Source organism: Schistocerca gregaria, unplaced genomic scaffold, assembly GCF_023897955.1.
Source record: "Schistocerca gregaria isolate iqSchGreg1 unplaced genomic scaffold, iqSchGreg1.2 ptg000318l, whole genome shotgun sequence".
Classification (NCBI taxonomy): Eukaryota; Metazoa; Arthropoda; class Insecta; order Orthoptera; family Acrididae; genus Schistocerca; species Schistocerca gregaria.
Window position 1 is genome coordinate 539,627 of NW_026061796.1, and position 12,281 is coordinate 551,907.

Consider the following 12,281-nt stretch of genomic DNA (forward strand, 5'->3'; position numbering starts at 1 on the left):
ACAAGACGAAAATTTCCGTTTAAGAATGCTGAGTTTCACGACGGCCGCTGCTTCCTGTGCCTACCGGTCCACCTCGCACTGACGATGTGACTGCAGGAAGCCGTCGCAGGCCCACGAGTGTGCCCCCGTCATTTTCTCGCGCCTTCGCCGAGTTCGTGAGTACACACACGTGCTTGAAATTGTTGGACAGAGTGAAGGTTCATTCCTTTTTAGGAATTGCAATTCAATCAGTCGAGTGCGGCAAAAGCAATGGCGCCGCGTTTCTTTTCAATGATCTCGCAGCTACTTGCAAGTATGTCCATCCCTTAAGACGCCAGAAAACTAGCGTCAGCGGCGCGTCAGTGGGAAGTCGGTGAAGTCGCCATTGGAGCCATAAGCCAGCAATTACGACATGCGAATCACTCGCACACGACGCAGCTGTATGACAATGCTCGTGCGTGGGTGCGGATAGCTCAGTCGGTAGAGCGTTAGGTTTTCAACCAAAGGGTCCTGGGTTCTAGTCCCTGTCGGGGCGAAAATTAATACACTTTCGTAACGTCTAATGTGCTGGCAGTGGAATCACTACAGAAAAGAGTGAGCCCATGCTGCCTTCTGCCATGAGATTGCTTGCAAAGGTGGGAGTTTCAGTTGTCGAGAGACGCTTCTGAGACGTGCAGTCGTGGCCGAGTGGTTAAGGCGTCTGACTTGAAATCAGATTCCCTCTGGGAGCGTAGGTTCGAGTCCTGCCGACTGCGGAAATTTTCTCGCTCTCAGAAGATGGACGTTCAGCTGCATCCTAGCAGTTGCGTCACTACTAAACACGTGGGCCGCCAGCAAGGTGCAGTGTTCTTGGCTCCAGGGTGCAGCGCTACAGTCGTGCCCAGAAGCCACAGCTCATCTCCTCGTCTCACAACCGTCCACCAGGTGTCAGTGCAAGTGTCGCCTCTCTGGGCAGTGCAGATGTGATTATTTTAGCTTGCAGACGATGACGTGTAGCAATTAATGAGCAAACGCAAGTCAAACGTTTTACCGCGTGTATCTGCTAGATACTGCCTCACACACGTTGGAGAGGCTCACTCCTTCCTCTGCCTCGTTCTCTGCACACTAGTTGCACGTGGCATCGATATAGCACAGCTTTTCTAGCGTCAGCGAAGTCAATATTACATGAATCGAGTCGACATGTTTGCTAGTTACGACGATGGAAGCAGAAGAAATGTGTGTGGTACTTTACTGCATCTGCTGTTCGCCTTTCGGCGTCCCTGTGTTCTTTCAGACGAAGATGACTGTGAAATTGGCATCGGGGCAGACGTGCAAAAGAGGGGCGCTGTACGTCAGCCGAAATAGCTCAGTTGGGAGAGCGTTAGACTGAAGATCTAAAGGTCCCTGGTTCGATCCCGGGTTTCGGCACGGCTTCGTTTTGAAGCCGACGCCAATGGAATTGCTCTGACTTTGTGATAATGTAACTAGAGCCGAGAACGGACATGACTCTCTTCTGTAACTGTTCTGGTTGTCTAGTGCTTGCCATAAGAGGAACACAGTAGGCAACTCTCTGAGAAGTAAGAAAATAAAAAAACGTCCTACCGACTGCGTTCCCTGTTTTGTGCCAGGAGGTGAAGAACGTCTCCAGCGGAACCGTGAAATGAGCGAAAACGTGGGAAACATTGCATTCGAAGTGCTTGTGAATTTTCCAATTGCCCGATGAGTGTCGACAAAACACGTAAATCCTCTACTCCAACGTATGAGACGTAACGACTGCTGCAGTTTGTTTTTGCATCGTGTGTCAACATTGTTCGATGGTCTGTTACGAGCTTTGCGCGATAAGTTTGCAGACAGCATTCAGGCGACGTTTAACTACTAACAGCTCCATGCAGCGATTGCACAACAGTAAAGGACATGAGTCAATGTGTCGTTGTGCATCGTGAGATGTTTCATAAGGCGTTGTGAGCCCGGATAGCTCAGTCGGTAGAGCATTAGGCTTTTAACCTAAGGGTCCAGGGTTCAAGTCCCTGTTCGGGCGGAAATTTTAATAATTTGGTAGCGTTTCCTCTGGTAGTGGTGGAAACACTACGGAAAAGAATGCAGCAACGCCGTTTTCTGACACCACAGTGCTTTAAACGGTTCAATTTGCACGTGTCGGGAGAACGCTGCGTTCGGGGCAGCCGTGGCCGAGTGGTTAAGGCGTCTGACTCGAAAGTAGTTTCGAATCCCGCCGGCTGCGTGCGATTCTGCGTAAAGAGCAGCAAATACTTTCACACGCATGAATGAGCGTGCAAACCAATGACGCCATTCTAAACAAGACGAAAATTTCCGTTTAAGAATGCTGAGTTTCACGACGGCCGCTGCTTCCTGTGCCTACCGGTCCACCTCGCACTGACGATGTGACTGCAGGAAGCCGTCGCAGGCCCACGAGTGCGCCCCCGTCATTTTCTCGCGCCTTCGCCGAGTTCGTGAGTACACACACGTGCTTGAAATTGTTGGACAGAGTGAAGGTTCATTCCTTTTTAGGAATTGCAATTCAATCAGTCGAGTGCGGCAAAAGCAATGGCGCCGCGTTTCTTTTCAATGATCTCGCAGCTACTTGCAAGTATGTCCATCCCTTAAGACGCCAGAAAACTAGCGTCAGCGGCGCGTCAGTGGGAAGTCGGTGAAGTCGCCATTGGAGCCATAAGCCAGCAATTACGACATGCGAATCACTCGCACACGACGCAGCTGTATGACAATGCTCGTGCGTGGGTGCGGATAGCTCAGTCGGTAGAGCGTTAGGTTTTCAACCAAAGGGTCCTGGGTTCTAGTCCCTGTCGGGGCGAAAATTAATACACTTTCGTAACGTCTAATGTGCTGGCAGTGGAATCACTACAGAAAAGAGTGAGCCCATGCTGCCTTCTGCCATGAGATTGCTTGCAAAGGTGGGAGTTTCAGTTGTCGAGAGACGCTTCTGAGACGTGCAGTCGTGGCCGAGTGGTTAAGGCGTCTGACTTGAAATCAGATTCCCTCTGGGAGCGTAGGTTCGAGTCCTGCCGACTGCGGAAATTTTCTCGCTCTCAGAAGATGGACGTTCAGCTGCATCCTAGCAGTTGCGTCACTACTAAACACGTGGGCCGCCAGCAAGGTGCAGTGTTCTTGGCTCCAGGGTGCAGCGCTACAGTCGTGCCCAGAAGCCACAGCTCATCTCCTCGTCTCACAACCGTCCACCAGGTGTCAGTGCAAGTGTCGCCTCTCTGGGCAGTGCAGATGTGATTATTTTAGCTTGCAGACGATGACGTGTAGCAATTAATGAGCAAACGCAAGTCAAACGTTTTACCGCGTGTATCTGCTAGATACTGCCTCACACACGTTGGAGAGGCTCACTCCTTCCTCTGCCTCGTTCTCTGCACACTAGTTGCACGTGGCATCGATATAGCACAGCTTTTCTAGCGTCAGCGAAGTCAATATTACATGAATCGAGTCGACATGTTTGCTAGTTACGACGATGGAAGCAGAAGAAATGTGTGTGGTACTTTACTGCATCTGCTGTTCGCCTTTCGGCGTCCCTGTGTTCTTTCAGACGAAGATGACTGTGAAATTGGCAACGGGGCAGACGTGCAAAAGACGGGCGCTGTACGTCAGCCGAAATAGCTCAGTTGGGAGAGCGTTAGACTGAAGATCTAAAGGTCCCTGGTTCGATCCCGGGTTTCGGCACGGCTTCGTTTTGAAGCCGACGCCAATGGAATTGCTCTGACTTTGTGATAATGTAACTAGAGCCGAGAACGGACATGACTCTCTTCTGTAACTGTTCTGGTTGTCTAGTGCTTGCCATAAGACGAACACAGTAGGCAACTCCCTGAGAAGTAAGAAAATGAAAAAACGTCCTACCGACTGCGTTCCTTTTTTTGTGTCAGGAGGTGAAGAACGTCTCCAACGGAACCGTGAAATGAGCGAAAACGTGGGAAGCATTGCATTCGAAATGCTTGTGAAATTTCCAATTACTCAGTGAGTGTCGACAAAACACGTAAATCCTCTACTCCAACGTATGAGACCTAACGACTGCTGCGGTTTGTTTTTGCATTGTGTGTCAGCATTCTTCGATAGTCTGCTACGAGCTTAGCGCGACACGTTTGTAGACAGCATTCAGGCGACGTTTAATTAGTAACAGCTCCATGCAGCGATAGCACAGCTGTGAAGGACATGAGTCAATGTACAGCTGTGCATCGTGGGATGTTCTCTGCTGTCGTGTGAGCCCGGATAGCTCAGTCGGTAGAGCATTAGGCTTTTAACCTAAGGGTCCAGGGTTCAAGTCCCTGTTCGGGCGGAAATTTTAATACTTTGGTAGCGATTCCTCTGGTAGCGGTGGAAACACTACGGAAAAGAATGCAGCTACGCCGTTTTCTGATGCCACATAGCTTTAAACCGTAGAAGTTGCATGTGTCGGAGAACCTCGACCTACGGGCAGTCGTGGCCGAGTGGTTAAGGCGTCTGACTCGAAATCAGATTCCCTCTGGGAGCGTAGGTTCGAATCCTACCGGCTGCGTGCGATTTTGCGTAAAGAGGAGCAAATATTTTCACACACGTGAACGCGGTTGCAAACCGATGGCGCCATCTTCAACAAGACGAAAATTTCCGTTTAACAATACTGAGTGTCGCGACGGCTGCTGCTTACTGTGGCTACCGGTTCTCCTCTCACTGACGCTGCGACTGCAGAAAGCCGTCGCAGGCCCACGAGTGCGCTCCCGTCATTTTCTCGCGTCGACGCCGAGTTCGTGAGTACACAGACGTGCTTGGAAGCGTTGGACAGAGCCAACATTCATTTCTCTCTTTTTTAAGAATCGCAATTCAGTCATTCGAGTGCGGAAAAAGCAATGGTGCAGCGTTTCTTTTCTTAAGATCTCGCAGCTACTTGCAAGTATGTCGACCACTTAAGACGACAGAAAACTAGCGTCAGCGGTGCGTCAGTGGGAAGTCGGTGAAGTCGCCATTGGAGCCATAAGCCAGTAATTACGTCATGCGAATCACTCGCACGCCACGCAGCTGTACGATAGCTCAGTCGGTAGAGCGTTTGATTTTCAACCAAAGGGTGTTGGGTTCAACGCCATGTCTAGGCGAAAATTAATACACTTTCGTAACGGCTAATGTGCTGGCAATGGAAACACTACAGAAAAGAGTGAGGCCACGCCGCTTTCTGCCATTGGATTGCTTCTAAAGGTGCACTTTCACGTGTCGGAAGACGCTACTGCTACCGGCAGTCGTGGCCGAGTGGTTAAGGCGTCTGACTTGAAATCAGATTCCCTCTGGGAGCGTAGGTTCGAGTCCTGCCGACTGCGGAAATTTTGTAGCTCTCAAAAGATGGGCGTTCAGCTGCATTCTAGCAGTTGCGTCACTACTAAACACGTGGGTCGCCGGCAATGTGCAGTATTATTGGCTGCAGCGCTACAGTCGCACCCAGAAGCCACAGCTCATCGCCTCGTCACACTGCCGTCCACCAGGTGTGAGTGCAAGTGTCGCCTCTCTGGGCAGTGCAGATGTGTCCATTTTAGCTTGCAGACAATTACGTGTAGCAATTTATGAGCTAACGCAAGTCAAATGTTTTAGCGTGTGTATCTGCTAGATACTGCCTCTCACATGGTAGAGAGGCTCACTCCTTCTTGTGTCTCGTTCTCTGCACACGAGTTGCACGTGGCATCGATATAGCAAAGGTTTTCTAGAGAAAGCGAAGTCAATATTACATGAATCGAGTCGACATGTTTGCTTCTTACGATGATGGAATCAGAAGAAATGTGTGTGGTACTTCACTGCATCTGCTGCTCGCCTTTCAGCGTCCCTATGTCTTATCAGACGAAGATGACTGTGAAATTGGCGGCGATTCAGAGGTTAACGAAGACGCGCAAATCTGCGGACTTACGTGTGAGCCGAAATAGCTCAGTTGGGAGAGCGTTAGACTGAAGATCTAAAGGTCCCTGGTTCGATCCCGGGTTTCGGCAAGCGTATGTTTTGAAGCTGATGCCAATGGAATTGCTCCGAGTCTGTGATGATGTAGGTACAGCCGATAACAAAAATGACTCTATCCTGTAACTGTTCAGGTTGTCTAGTGCTTGCCGTAAGAGGAACACAGTAGGCAACTCCCTGAGAAGTAAGAAAATACGAAAAGTCCTACCGACTGCGTTCCTTTTTTTGTGTCAGGAGGTGAAGAACGTCTCCAACGGAACCGTGAAATGAGCGAAAACGTGGGAAGCATTGCATTCGAAATGCTTGTGAAATTTCCAATTACTCAGTGAGTGTCGACAAAACACGTAAATCCTCTACTCCAACGTATGAGACCTAACGACTGCTGCGGTTTGTTTTTGCATTGTGTGTCAGCATTCTTCGATAGTCTGCTACGAGCTTAGCGCGACACGTTTGTAGACAGCATTCAGGCGACGTTTAATTAGTAACAGCTCCATGCAGCGATAGCACAGCTGTGAAGGACATGAGTCAATGTACAGCTGTGCATCGTGGGATGTTCTCTGCTGTCGTGTGAGCCCGGATAGCTCAGTCGGTAGAGCATTAGGCTTTTAACCTAAGGGTCCAGGGTTCAAGTCCCTGTTCGGGCGGAAATTTTAATACTTTGGTAGCGATTCCTCTGGTAGCGGTGGAAACACTACGGAAAAGAATGCAGCTACGCCGTTTTCTGATGCCACATAGCTTTAAACCGTAGAAGTTGCATGTGTCGGAGAACCTCGACCTACGGGCAGTCGTGGCCGAGTGGTTAAGGCGTCTGACTCGAAATCAGATTCCCTCTGGGAGCGTAGGTTCGAATCCTACCGGCTGCGTGCGATTTTGCGTAAAGAGGAGCAAATATTTTCACACACGTGAACGCGGTTGCAAACCGATGGCGCCATCTTCAACAAGACGAAAATTTCCGTTTAACAATACTGAGTGTCGCGACGGCTGCTGCTTACTGTGGCTACCGGTTCTCCTCTCACTGACGCTGCGACTGCAGAAAGCCGTCGCAGGCCCACGAGTGCGCTCCCGTCATTTTCTCGCGTCGACGCCGAGTTCGTGAGTACACAGACGTGCTTGGAAGCGTTGGACAGAGCCAACATTCATTTCTCTCTTTTTTAAGAATCGCAATTCAGTCATTCGAGTGCGGAAAAAGCAATGGTGCAGCGTTTCTTTTCTTAAGATCTCGCAGCTACTTGCAAGTATGTCGACCACTTAAGACGACAGAAAACTAGCGTCAGCGGTGCGTCAGTGGGAAGTCGGTGAAGTCGCCATTGGAGCCATAAGCCAGTAATTACGTCATGCGAATCACTCGCACGCCACGCAGCTGTACGATAGCTCAGTCGGTAGAGCGTTTGATTTTCAACCAAAGGGTGTTGGGTTCAACGCCATGTCTAGGCGAAAATTAATACACTTTCGTAACGGCTAATGTGCTGGCAATGGAAACACTACAGAAAAGAGTGAGGCCACGCCGCTTTCTGCCATTGGATTGCTTCTAAAGGTGCACTTTCACGTGTCGGAAGACGCTACTGCTACCGGCAGTCGTGGCCGAGTGGTTAAGGCGTCTGACTTGAAATCAGATTCCCTCTGGGAGCGTAGGTTCGAGTCCTGCCGACTGCGGAAATTTTGTAGCTCTCAAAAGATGGGCGTTCAGCTGCATTCTAGCAGTTGCGTCACTACTAAACACGTGGGTCGCCGGCAATGTGCAGTATTATTGGCTGCAGCGCTACAGTCGCACCCAGAAGCCACAGCTCATCGCCTCGTCACACTGCCGTCCACCAGGTGTGAGTGCAAGTGTCGCCTCTCTGGGCAGTGCAGATGTGTCCATTTTAGCTTGCAGACAATTACGTGTAGCAATTTATGAGCTAACGCAAGTCAAATGTTTTAGCGTGTGTATCTGCTAGATACTGCCTCTCACATGGTAGAGAGGCTCACTCCTTCTTGTGTCTCGTTCTCTGCACACGAGTTGCACGTGGCATCGATATAGCAAAGGTTTTCTAGAGAAAGCGAAGTCAATATTACATGAATCGAGTCGACATGTTTGCTTCTTACGATGATGGAATCAGAAGAAATGTGTGTGGTACTTCACTGCATCTGCTGCTCGCCTTTCAGCGTCCCTATGTCTTATCAGACGAAGATGACTGTGAAATTGGCGGCGATTCAGAGGTTAACGAAGACGCGCAAATCTGCGGACTTACGTGTGAGCCGAAATAGCTCAGTTGGGAGAGCGTTAGACTGAAGATCTAAAGGTCCCTGGTTCGATCCCGGGTTTCGGCAAGCGTATGTTTTGAAGCTGATGCCAATGGAATTGCTCCGAGTCTGTGATGATGTAGGTACAGCCGATAACAAAAATGACTCTATCCTGTAACTGTTCAGGTTGTCTAGTGCTTGCCGTAAGAGGAACACAGTAGGCAACTCCCTGAGAAGTAAGAAAATACGAAAAGTCCTACCGACTGCGTTCCTTTTTTTGTGTCAGGAGGTGAAGAACGTCTCCAACGGAACCGTGAAATGAGCGAAAACGTGGGAAGCATTGCATTCGAAATGCTTGTGAAATTTCCAATTACTCAGTGAGTGTCGACAAAACACGTAAATCCTCTACTCCAACGTATGAGACCTAACGACTGCTGCGGTTTGTTTTTGCATTGTGTGTCAGCATTCTTCGATAGTCTGCTACGAGCTTAGCGCGACACGTTTGTAGACAGCATTCAGGCGACGTTTAATTAGTAACAGCTCCATGCAGCGATAGCACAGCTGTGAAGGACATGAGTCAATGTACAGCTGTGCATCGTGGGATGTTCTCTGCTGTCGTGTGAGCCCGGATAGCTCAGTCGGTAGAGCATTAGGCTTTTAACCTAAGGGTCCAGGGTTCAAGTCCCTGTTCGGGCGGAAATTTTAATACTTTGGTAGCGATTCCTCTGGTAGCGGTGGAAACACTACGGAAAAGAATGCAGCTACGCCGTTTTCTGATGCCACATAGCTTTAAACCGTAGAAGTTGCATGTGTCGGAGAACCTCGACCTACGGGCAGTCGTGGCCGAGTGGTTAAGGCGTCTGACTCGAAATCAGATTCCCTCTGGGAGCGTAGGTTCGAATCCTACCGGCTGCGTGCGATTTTGCGTAAAGAGGAGCAAATATTTTCACACACGTGAACGCGGTTGCAAACCGATGGCGCCATCTTCAACAAGACGAAAATTTCCGTTTAACAATACTGAGTGTCGCGACGGCTGCTGCTTACTGTGGCTACCGGTTCTCCTCTCACTGACGCTGCGACTGCAGAAAGCCGTCGCAGGCCCACGAGTGCGCTCCCGTCATTTTCTCGCGTCGACGCCGAGTTCGTGAGTACACAGACGTGCTTGGAAGCGTTGGACAGAGCCAACATTCATTTCTCTCTTTTTTAAGAATCGCAATTCAGTCATTCGAGTGCGGAAAAAGCAATGGTGCAGCGTTTCTTTTCTTAAGATCTCGCAGCTACTTGCAAGTATGTCGACCACTTAAGACGACAGAAAACTAGCGTCAGCGGTGCGTCAGTGGGAAGTCGGTGAAGTCGCCATTGGAGCCATAAGCCAGTAATTACGTCATGCGAATCACTCGCACGCCACGCAGCTGTACGATAGCTCAGTCGGTAGAGCGTTTGATTTTCAACCAAAGGGTGTTGGGTTCAACGCCATGTCTAGGCGAAAATTAATACACTTTCGTAACGGCTAATGTGCTGGCAATGGAAACACTACAGAAAAGAGTGAGGCCACGCCGCTTTCTGCCATTGGATTGCTTCTAAAGGTGCACTTTCACGTGTCGGAAGACGCTACTGCTACCGGCAGTCGTGGCCGAGTGGTTAAGGCGTCTGACTTGAAATCAGATTCCCTCTGGGAGCGTAGGTTCGAGTCCTGCCGACTGCGGAAATTTTGTAGCTCTCAAAAGATGGGCGTTCAGCTGCATTCTAGCAGTTGCGTCACTACTAAACACGTGGGTCGCCGGCAATGTGCAGTATTATTGGCTGCAGCGCTACAGTCGCACCCAGAAGCCACAGCTCATCGCCTCGTCACACTGCCGTCCACCAGGTGTGAGTGCAAGTGTCGCCTCTCTGGGCAGTGCAGATGTGTCCATTTTAGCTTGCAGACAATTACGTGTAGCAATTTATGAGCTAACGCAAGTCAAATGTTTTAGCGTGTGTATCTGCTAGATACTGCCTCTCACATGGTAGAGAGGCTCACTCCTTCTTGTGTCTCGTTCTCTGCACACGAGTTGCACGTGGCATCGATATAGCAAAGGTTTTCTAGAGAAAGCGAAGTCAATATTACATGAATCGAGTCGACATGTTTGCTTCTTACGATGATGGAATCAGAAGAAATGTGTGTGGTACTTCACTGCATCTGCTGCTCGCCTTTCAGCGTCCCTATGTCTTATCAGACGAAGATGACTGTGAAATTGGCGGCGATTCAGAGGTTAACGAAGACGCGCAAATCTGCGGACTTACGTGTGAGCCGAAATAGCTCAGTTGGGAGAGCGTTAGACTGAAGATCTAAAGGTCCCTGGTTCGATCCCGGGTTTCGGCAAGCGTATGTTTTGAAGCTGATGCCAATGGAATTGCTCCGAGTCTGTGATGATGTAGGTACAGCCGATAACAAAAATGACTCTATCCTGTAACTGTTCAGGTTGTCTAGTGCTTGCCGTAAGAGGAACACAGTAGGCAACTCCCTGAGAAGTAAGAAAATACGAAAAGTCCTACCGACTGCGTTCCTTTTTTTGTGTCAGGAGGTGAAGAACGTCTCCAACGGAACCGTGAAATGAGCGAAAACGTGGGAAGCATTGCATTCGAAATGCTTGTGAAATTTCCAATTACTCAGTGAGTGTCGACAAAACACGTAAATCCTCTACTCCAACGTATGAGACCTAACGACTGCTGCGGTTTGTTTTTGCATTGTGTGTCAGCATTCTTCGATAGTCTGCTACGAGCTTAGCGCGACACGTTTGTAGACAGCATTCAGGCGACGTTTAATTAGTAACAGCTCCATGCAGCGATAGCACAGCTGTGAAGGACATGAGTCAATGTACAGCTGTGCATCGTGGGATGTTCTCTGCTGTCGTGTGAGCCCGGATAGCTCAGTCGGTAGAGCATTAGGCTTTTAACCTAAGGGTCCAGGGTTCAAGTCCCTGTTCGGGCGGAAATTTTAATACTTTGGTAGCGATTCCTCTGGTAGCGGTGGAAACACTACGGAAAAGAATGCAGCTACGCCGTTTTCTGATGCCACATAGCTTTAAACCGTAGAAGTTGCATGTGTCGGAGAACCTCGACCTACGGGCAGTCGTGGCCGAGTGGTTAAGGCGTCTGACTCGAAATCAGATTCCCTCTGGGAGCGTAGGTTCGAATCCTACCGGCTGCGTGCGATTTTGCGTAAAGAGGAGCAAATATTTTCACACACGTGAACGCGGTTGCAAACCGATGGCGCCATCTTCAACAAGACGAAAATTTCCGTTTAACAATACTGAGTGTCGCGACGGCTGCTGCTTACTGTGGCTACCGGTTCTCCTCTCACTGACGCTGCGACTGCAGAAAGCCGTCGCAGGCCCACGAGTGCGCTCCCGTCATTTTCTCGCGTCGACGCCGAGTTCGTGAGTACACAGACGTGCTTGGAAGCGTTGGACAGAGCCAACATTCATTTCTCTCTTTTTTAAGAATCGCAATTCAGTCATTCGAGTGCGGAAAAAGCAATGGTGCAGCGTTTCTTTTCTTAAGATCTCGCAGCTACTTGCAAGTATGTCGACCACTTAAGACGACAGAAAACTAGCGTCAGCGGTGCGTCAGTGGGAAGTCGGTGAAGTCGCCATTGGAGCCATAAGCCAGTAATTACGTCATGCGAATCACTCGCACGCCACGCAGCTGTACGATAGCTCAGTCGGTAGAGCGTTTGATTTTCAACCAAAGGGTGTTGGGTTCAACGCCATGTCTAGGCGAAAATTAATACACTTTCGTAACGGCTAATGTGCTGGCAATGGAAACACTACAGAAAAGAGTGAGGCCACGCCGCTTTCTGCCATTGGATTGCTTCTAAAGGTGCACTTTCACGTGTCGGAAGACGCTACTGCTACCGGCAGTCGTGGCCGAGTGGTTAAGGCGTCTGACTTGAAATCAGATTCCCTCTGGGAGCGTAGGTTCGAGTCCTGCCGACTGCGGAAATTTTGTAGCTCTCAAAAGATGGGCGTTCAGCTGCATTCTAGCAGTTGCGTCACTACTAAACACGTGGGTCGCCGGCAATGTGCAGTATTATTGGCTGCAGCGCTACAGTCGCACCCAGAAGCCACAGCTCATCGCCTCGTCACACTGCCGTCCACCAGGTGTGAGTGCAAGTGTCG

The 12,281-nt window shown here is 49.8% G+C and overlaps 20 non-coding genes across 20 annotated transcripts; all 20 read left to right on the plus strand.

Moving 5' to 3' along the window:
* Positions 1-652: 652 nt before the first annotated feature.
* Positions 653-734, plus strand: Trnas-uga (transfer RNA serine (anticodon UGA)). The gene has a single exon. It is a non-coding gene; the product is annotated as a tRNA-Ser (tRNA).
* Positions 735-1,313: 579 nt separating this feature from the next.
* Positions 1,314-1,386, plus strand: Trnaf-gaa (transfer RNA phenylalanine (anticodon GAA)). The gene has a single exon. It is a non-coding gene; the product is annotated as a tRNA-Phe (tRNA).
* A 537-nt stretch (positions 1,387-1,923) lies between these two features.
* Trnak-uuu (transfer RNA lysine (anticodon UUU)) lies at positions 1,924-1,996 on the plus strand. The gene has a single exon. It is a non-coding gene; the product is annotated as a tRNA-Lys (tRNA).
* Positions 1,997-2,923: 927 nt separating this feature from the next.
* On the plus strand, positions 2,924-3,005 carry Trnas-uga (transfer RNA serine (anticodon UGA)). The gene has a single exon. It is a non-coding gene; the product is annotated as a tRNA-Ser (tRNA).
* Positions 3,006-3,584: 579 nt separating this feature from the next.
* Positions 3,585-3,657, plus strand: Trnaf-gaa (transfer RNA phenylalanine (anticodon GAA)). Its single transcript has one exon. It is a non-coding gene; the product is annotated as a tRNA-Phe (tRNA).
* Positions 3,658-4,194: 537 nt separating this feature from the next.
* On the plus strand, positions 4,195-4,267 carry Trnak-uuu (transfer RNA lysine (anticodon UUU)). The gene has a single exon. It is a non-coding gene; the product is annotated as a tRNA-Lys (tRNA).
* A 137-nt stretch (positions 4,268-4,404) lies between these two features.
* On the plus strand, positions 4,405-4,486 carry Trnas-cga (transfer RNA serine (anticodon CGA)). The gene has a single exon. It is a non-coding gene; the product is annotated as a tRNA-Ser (tRNA).
* Positions 4,487-5,194: 708 nt separating this feature from the next.
* Trnas-uga (transfer RNA serine (anticodon UGA)) lies at positions 5,195-5,276 on the plus strand. Its single transcript has one exon. It is a non-coding gene; the product is annotated as a tRNA-Ser (tRNA).
* A 584-nt stretch (positions 5,277-5,860) lies between these two features.
* On the plus strand, positions 5,861-5,933 carry Trnaf-gaa (transfer RNA phenylalanine (anticodon GAA)). The gene has a single exon. It is a non-coding gene; the product is annotated as a tRNA-Phe (tRNA).
* Positions 5,934-6,469: 536 nt separating this feature from the next.
* Positions 6,470-6,542, plus strand: Trnak-uuu (transfer RNA lysine (anticodon UUU)). Its single transcript has one exon. It is a non-coding gene; the product is annotated as a tRNA-Lys (tRNA).
* Positions 6,543-6,679: 137 nt separating this feature from the next.
* Trnas-cga (transfer RNA serine (anticodon CGA)) lies at positions 6,680-6,761 on the plus strand. Its single transcript has one exon. It is a non-coding gene; the product is annotated as a tRNA-Ser (tRNA).
* A 708-nt stretch (positions 6,762-7,469) lies between these two features.
* On the plus strand, positions 7,470-7,551 carry Trnas-uga (transfer RNA serine (anticodon UGA)). The gene has a single exon. It is a non-coding gene; the product is annotated as a tRNA-Ser (tRNA).
* Positions 7,552-8,135: 584 nt separating this feature from the next.
* Trnaf-gaa (transfer RNA phenylalanine (anticodon GAA)) lies at positions 8,136-8,208 on the plus strand. Its single transcript has one exon. It is a non-coding gene; the product is annotated as a tRNA-Phe (tRNA).
* Positions 8,209-8,744: 536 nt separating this feature from the next.
* On the plus strand, positions 8,745-8,817 carry Trnak-uuu (transfer RNA lysine (anticodon UUU)). The gene has a single exon. It is a non-coding gene; the product is annotated as a tRNA-Lys (tRNA).
* Positions 8,818-8,954: 137 nt separating this feature from the next.
* Positions 8,955-9,036, plus strand: Trnas-cga (transfer RNA serine (anticodon CGA)). The gene has a single exon. It is a non-coding gene; the product is annotated as a tRNA-Ser (tRNA).
* A 708-nt stretch (positions 9,037-9,744) lies between these two features.
* Positions 9,745-9,826, plus strand: Trnas-uga (transfer RNA serine (anticodon UGA)). Its single transcript has one exon. It is a non-coding gene; the product is annotated as a tRNA-Ser (tRNA).
* A 584-nt stretch (positions 9,827-10,410) lies between these two features.
* Trnaf-gaa (transfer RNA phenylalanine (anticodon GAA)) lies at positions 10,411-10,483 on the plus strand. The gene has a single exon. It is a non-coding gene; the product is annotated as a tRNA-Phe (tRNA).
* Positions 10,484-11,019: 536 nt separating this feature from the next.
* On the plus strand, positions 11,020-11,092 carry Trnak-uuu (transfer RNA lysine (anticodon UUU)). The gene has a single exon. It is a non-coding gene; the product is annotated as a tRNA-Lys (tRNA).
* Positions 11,093-11,229: 137 nt separating this feature from the next.
* On the plus strand, positions 11,230-11,311 carry Trnas-cga (transfer RNA serine (anticodon CGA)). The gene has a single exon. It is a non-coding gene; the product is annotated as a tRNA-Ser (tRNA).
* Positions 11,312-12,019: 708 nt separating this feature from the next.
* On the plus strand, positions 12,020-12,101 carry Trnas-uga (transfer RNA serine (anticodon UGA)). The gene has a single exon. It is a non-coding gene; the product is annotated as a tRNA-Ser (tRNA).
* Positions 12,102-12,281: the final 180 nt, after the last annotated feature.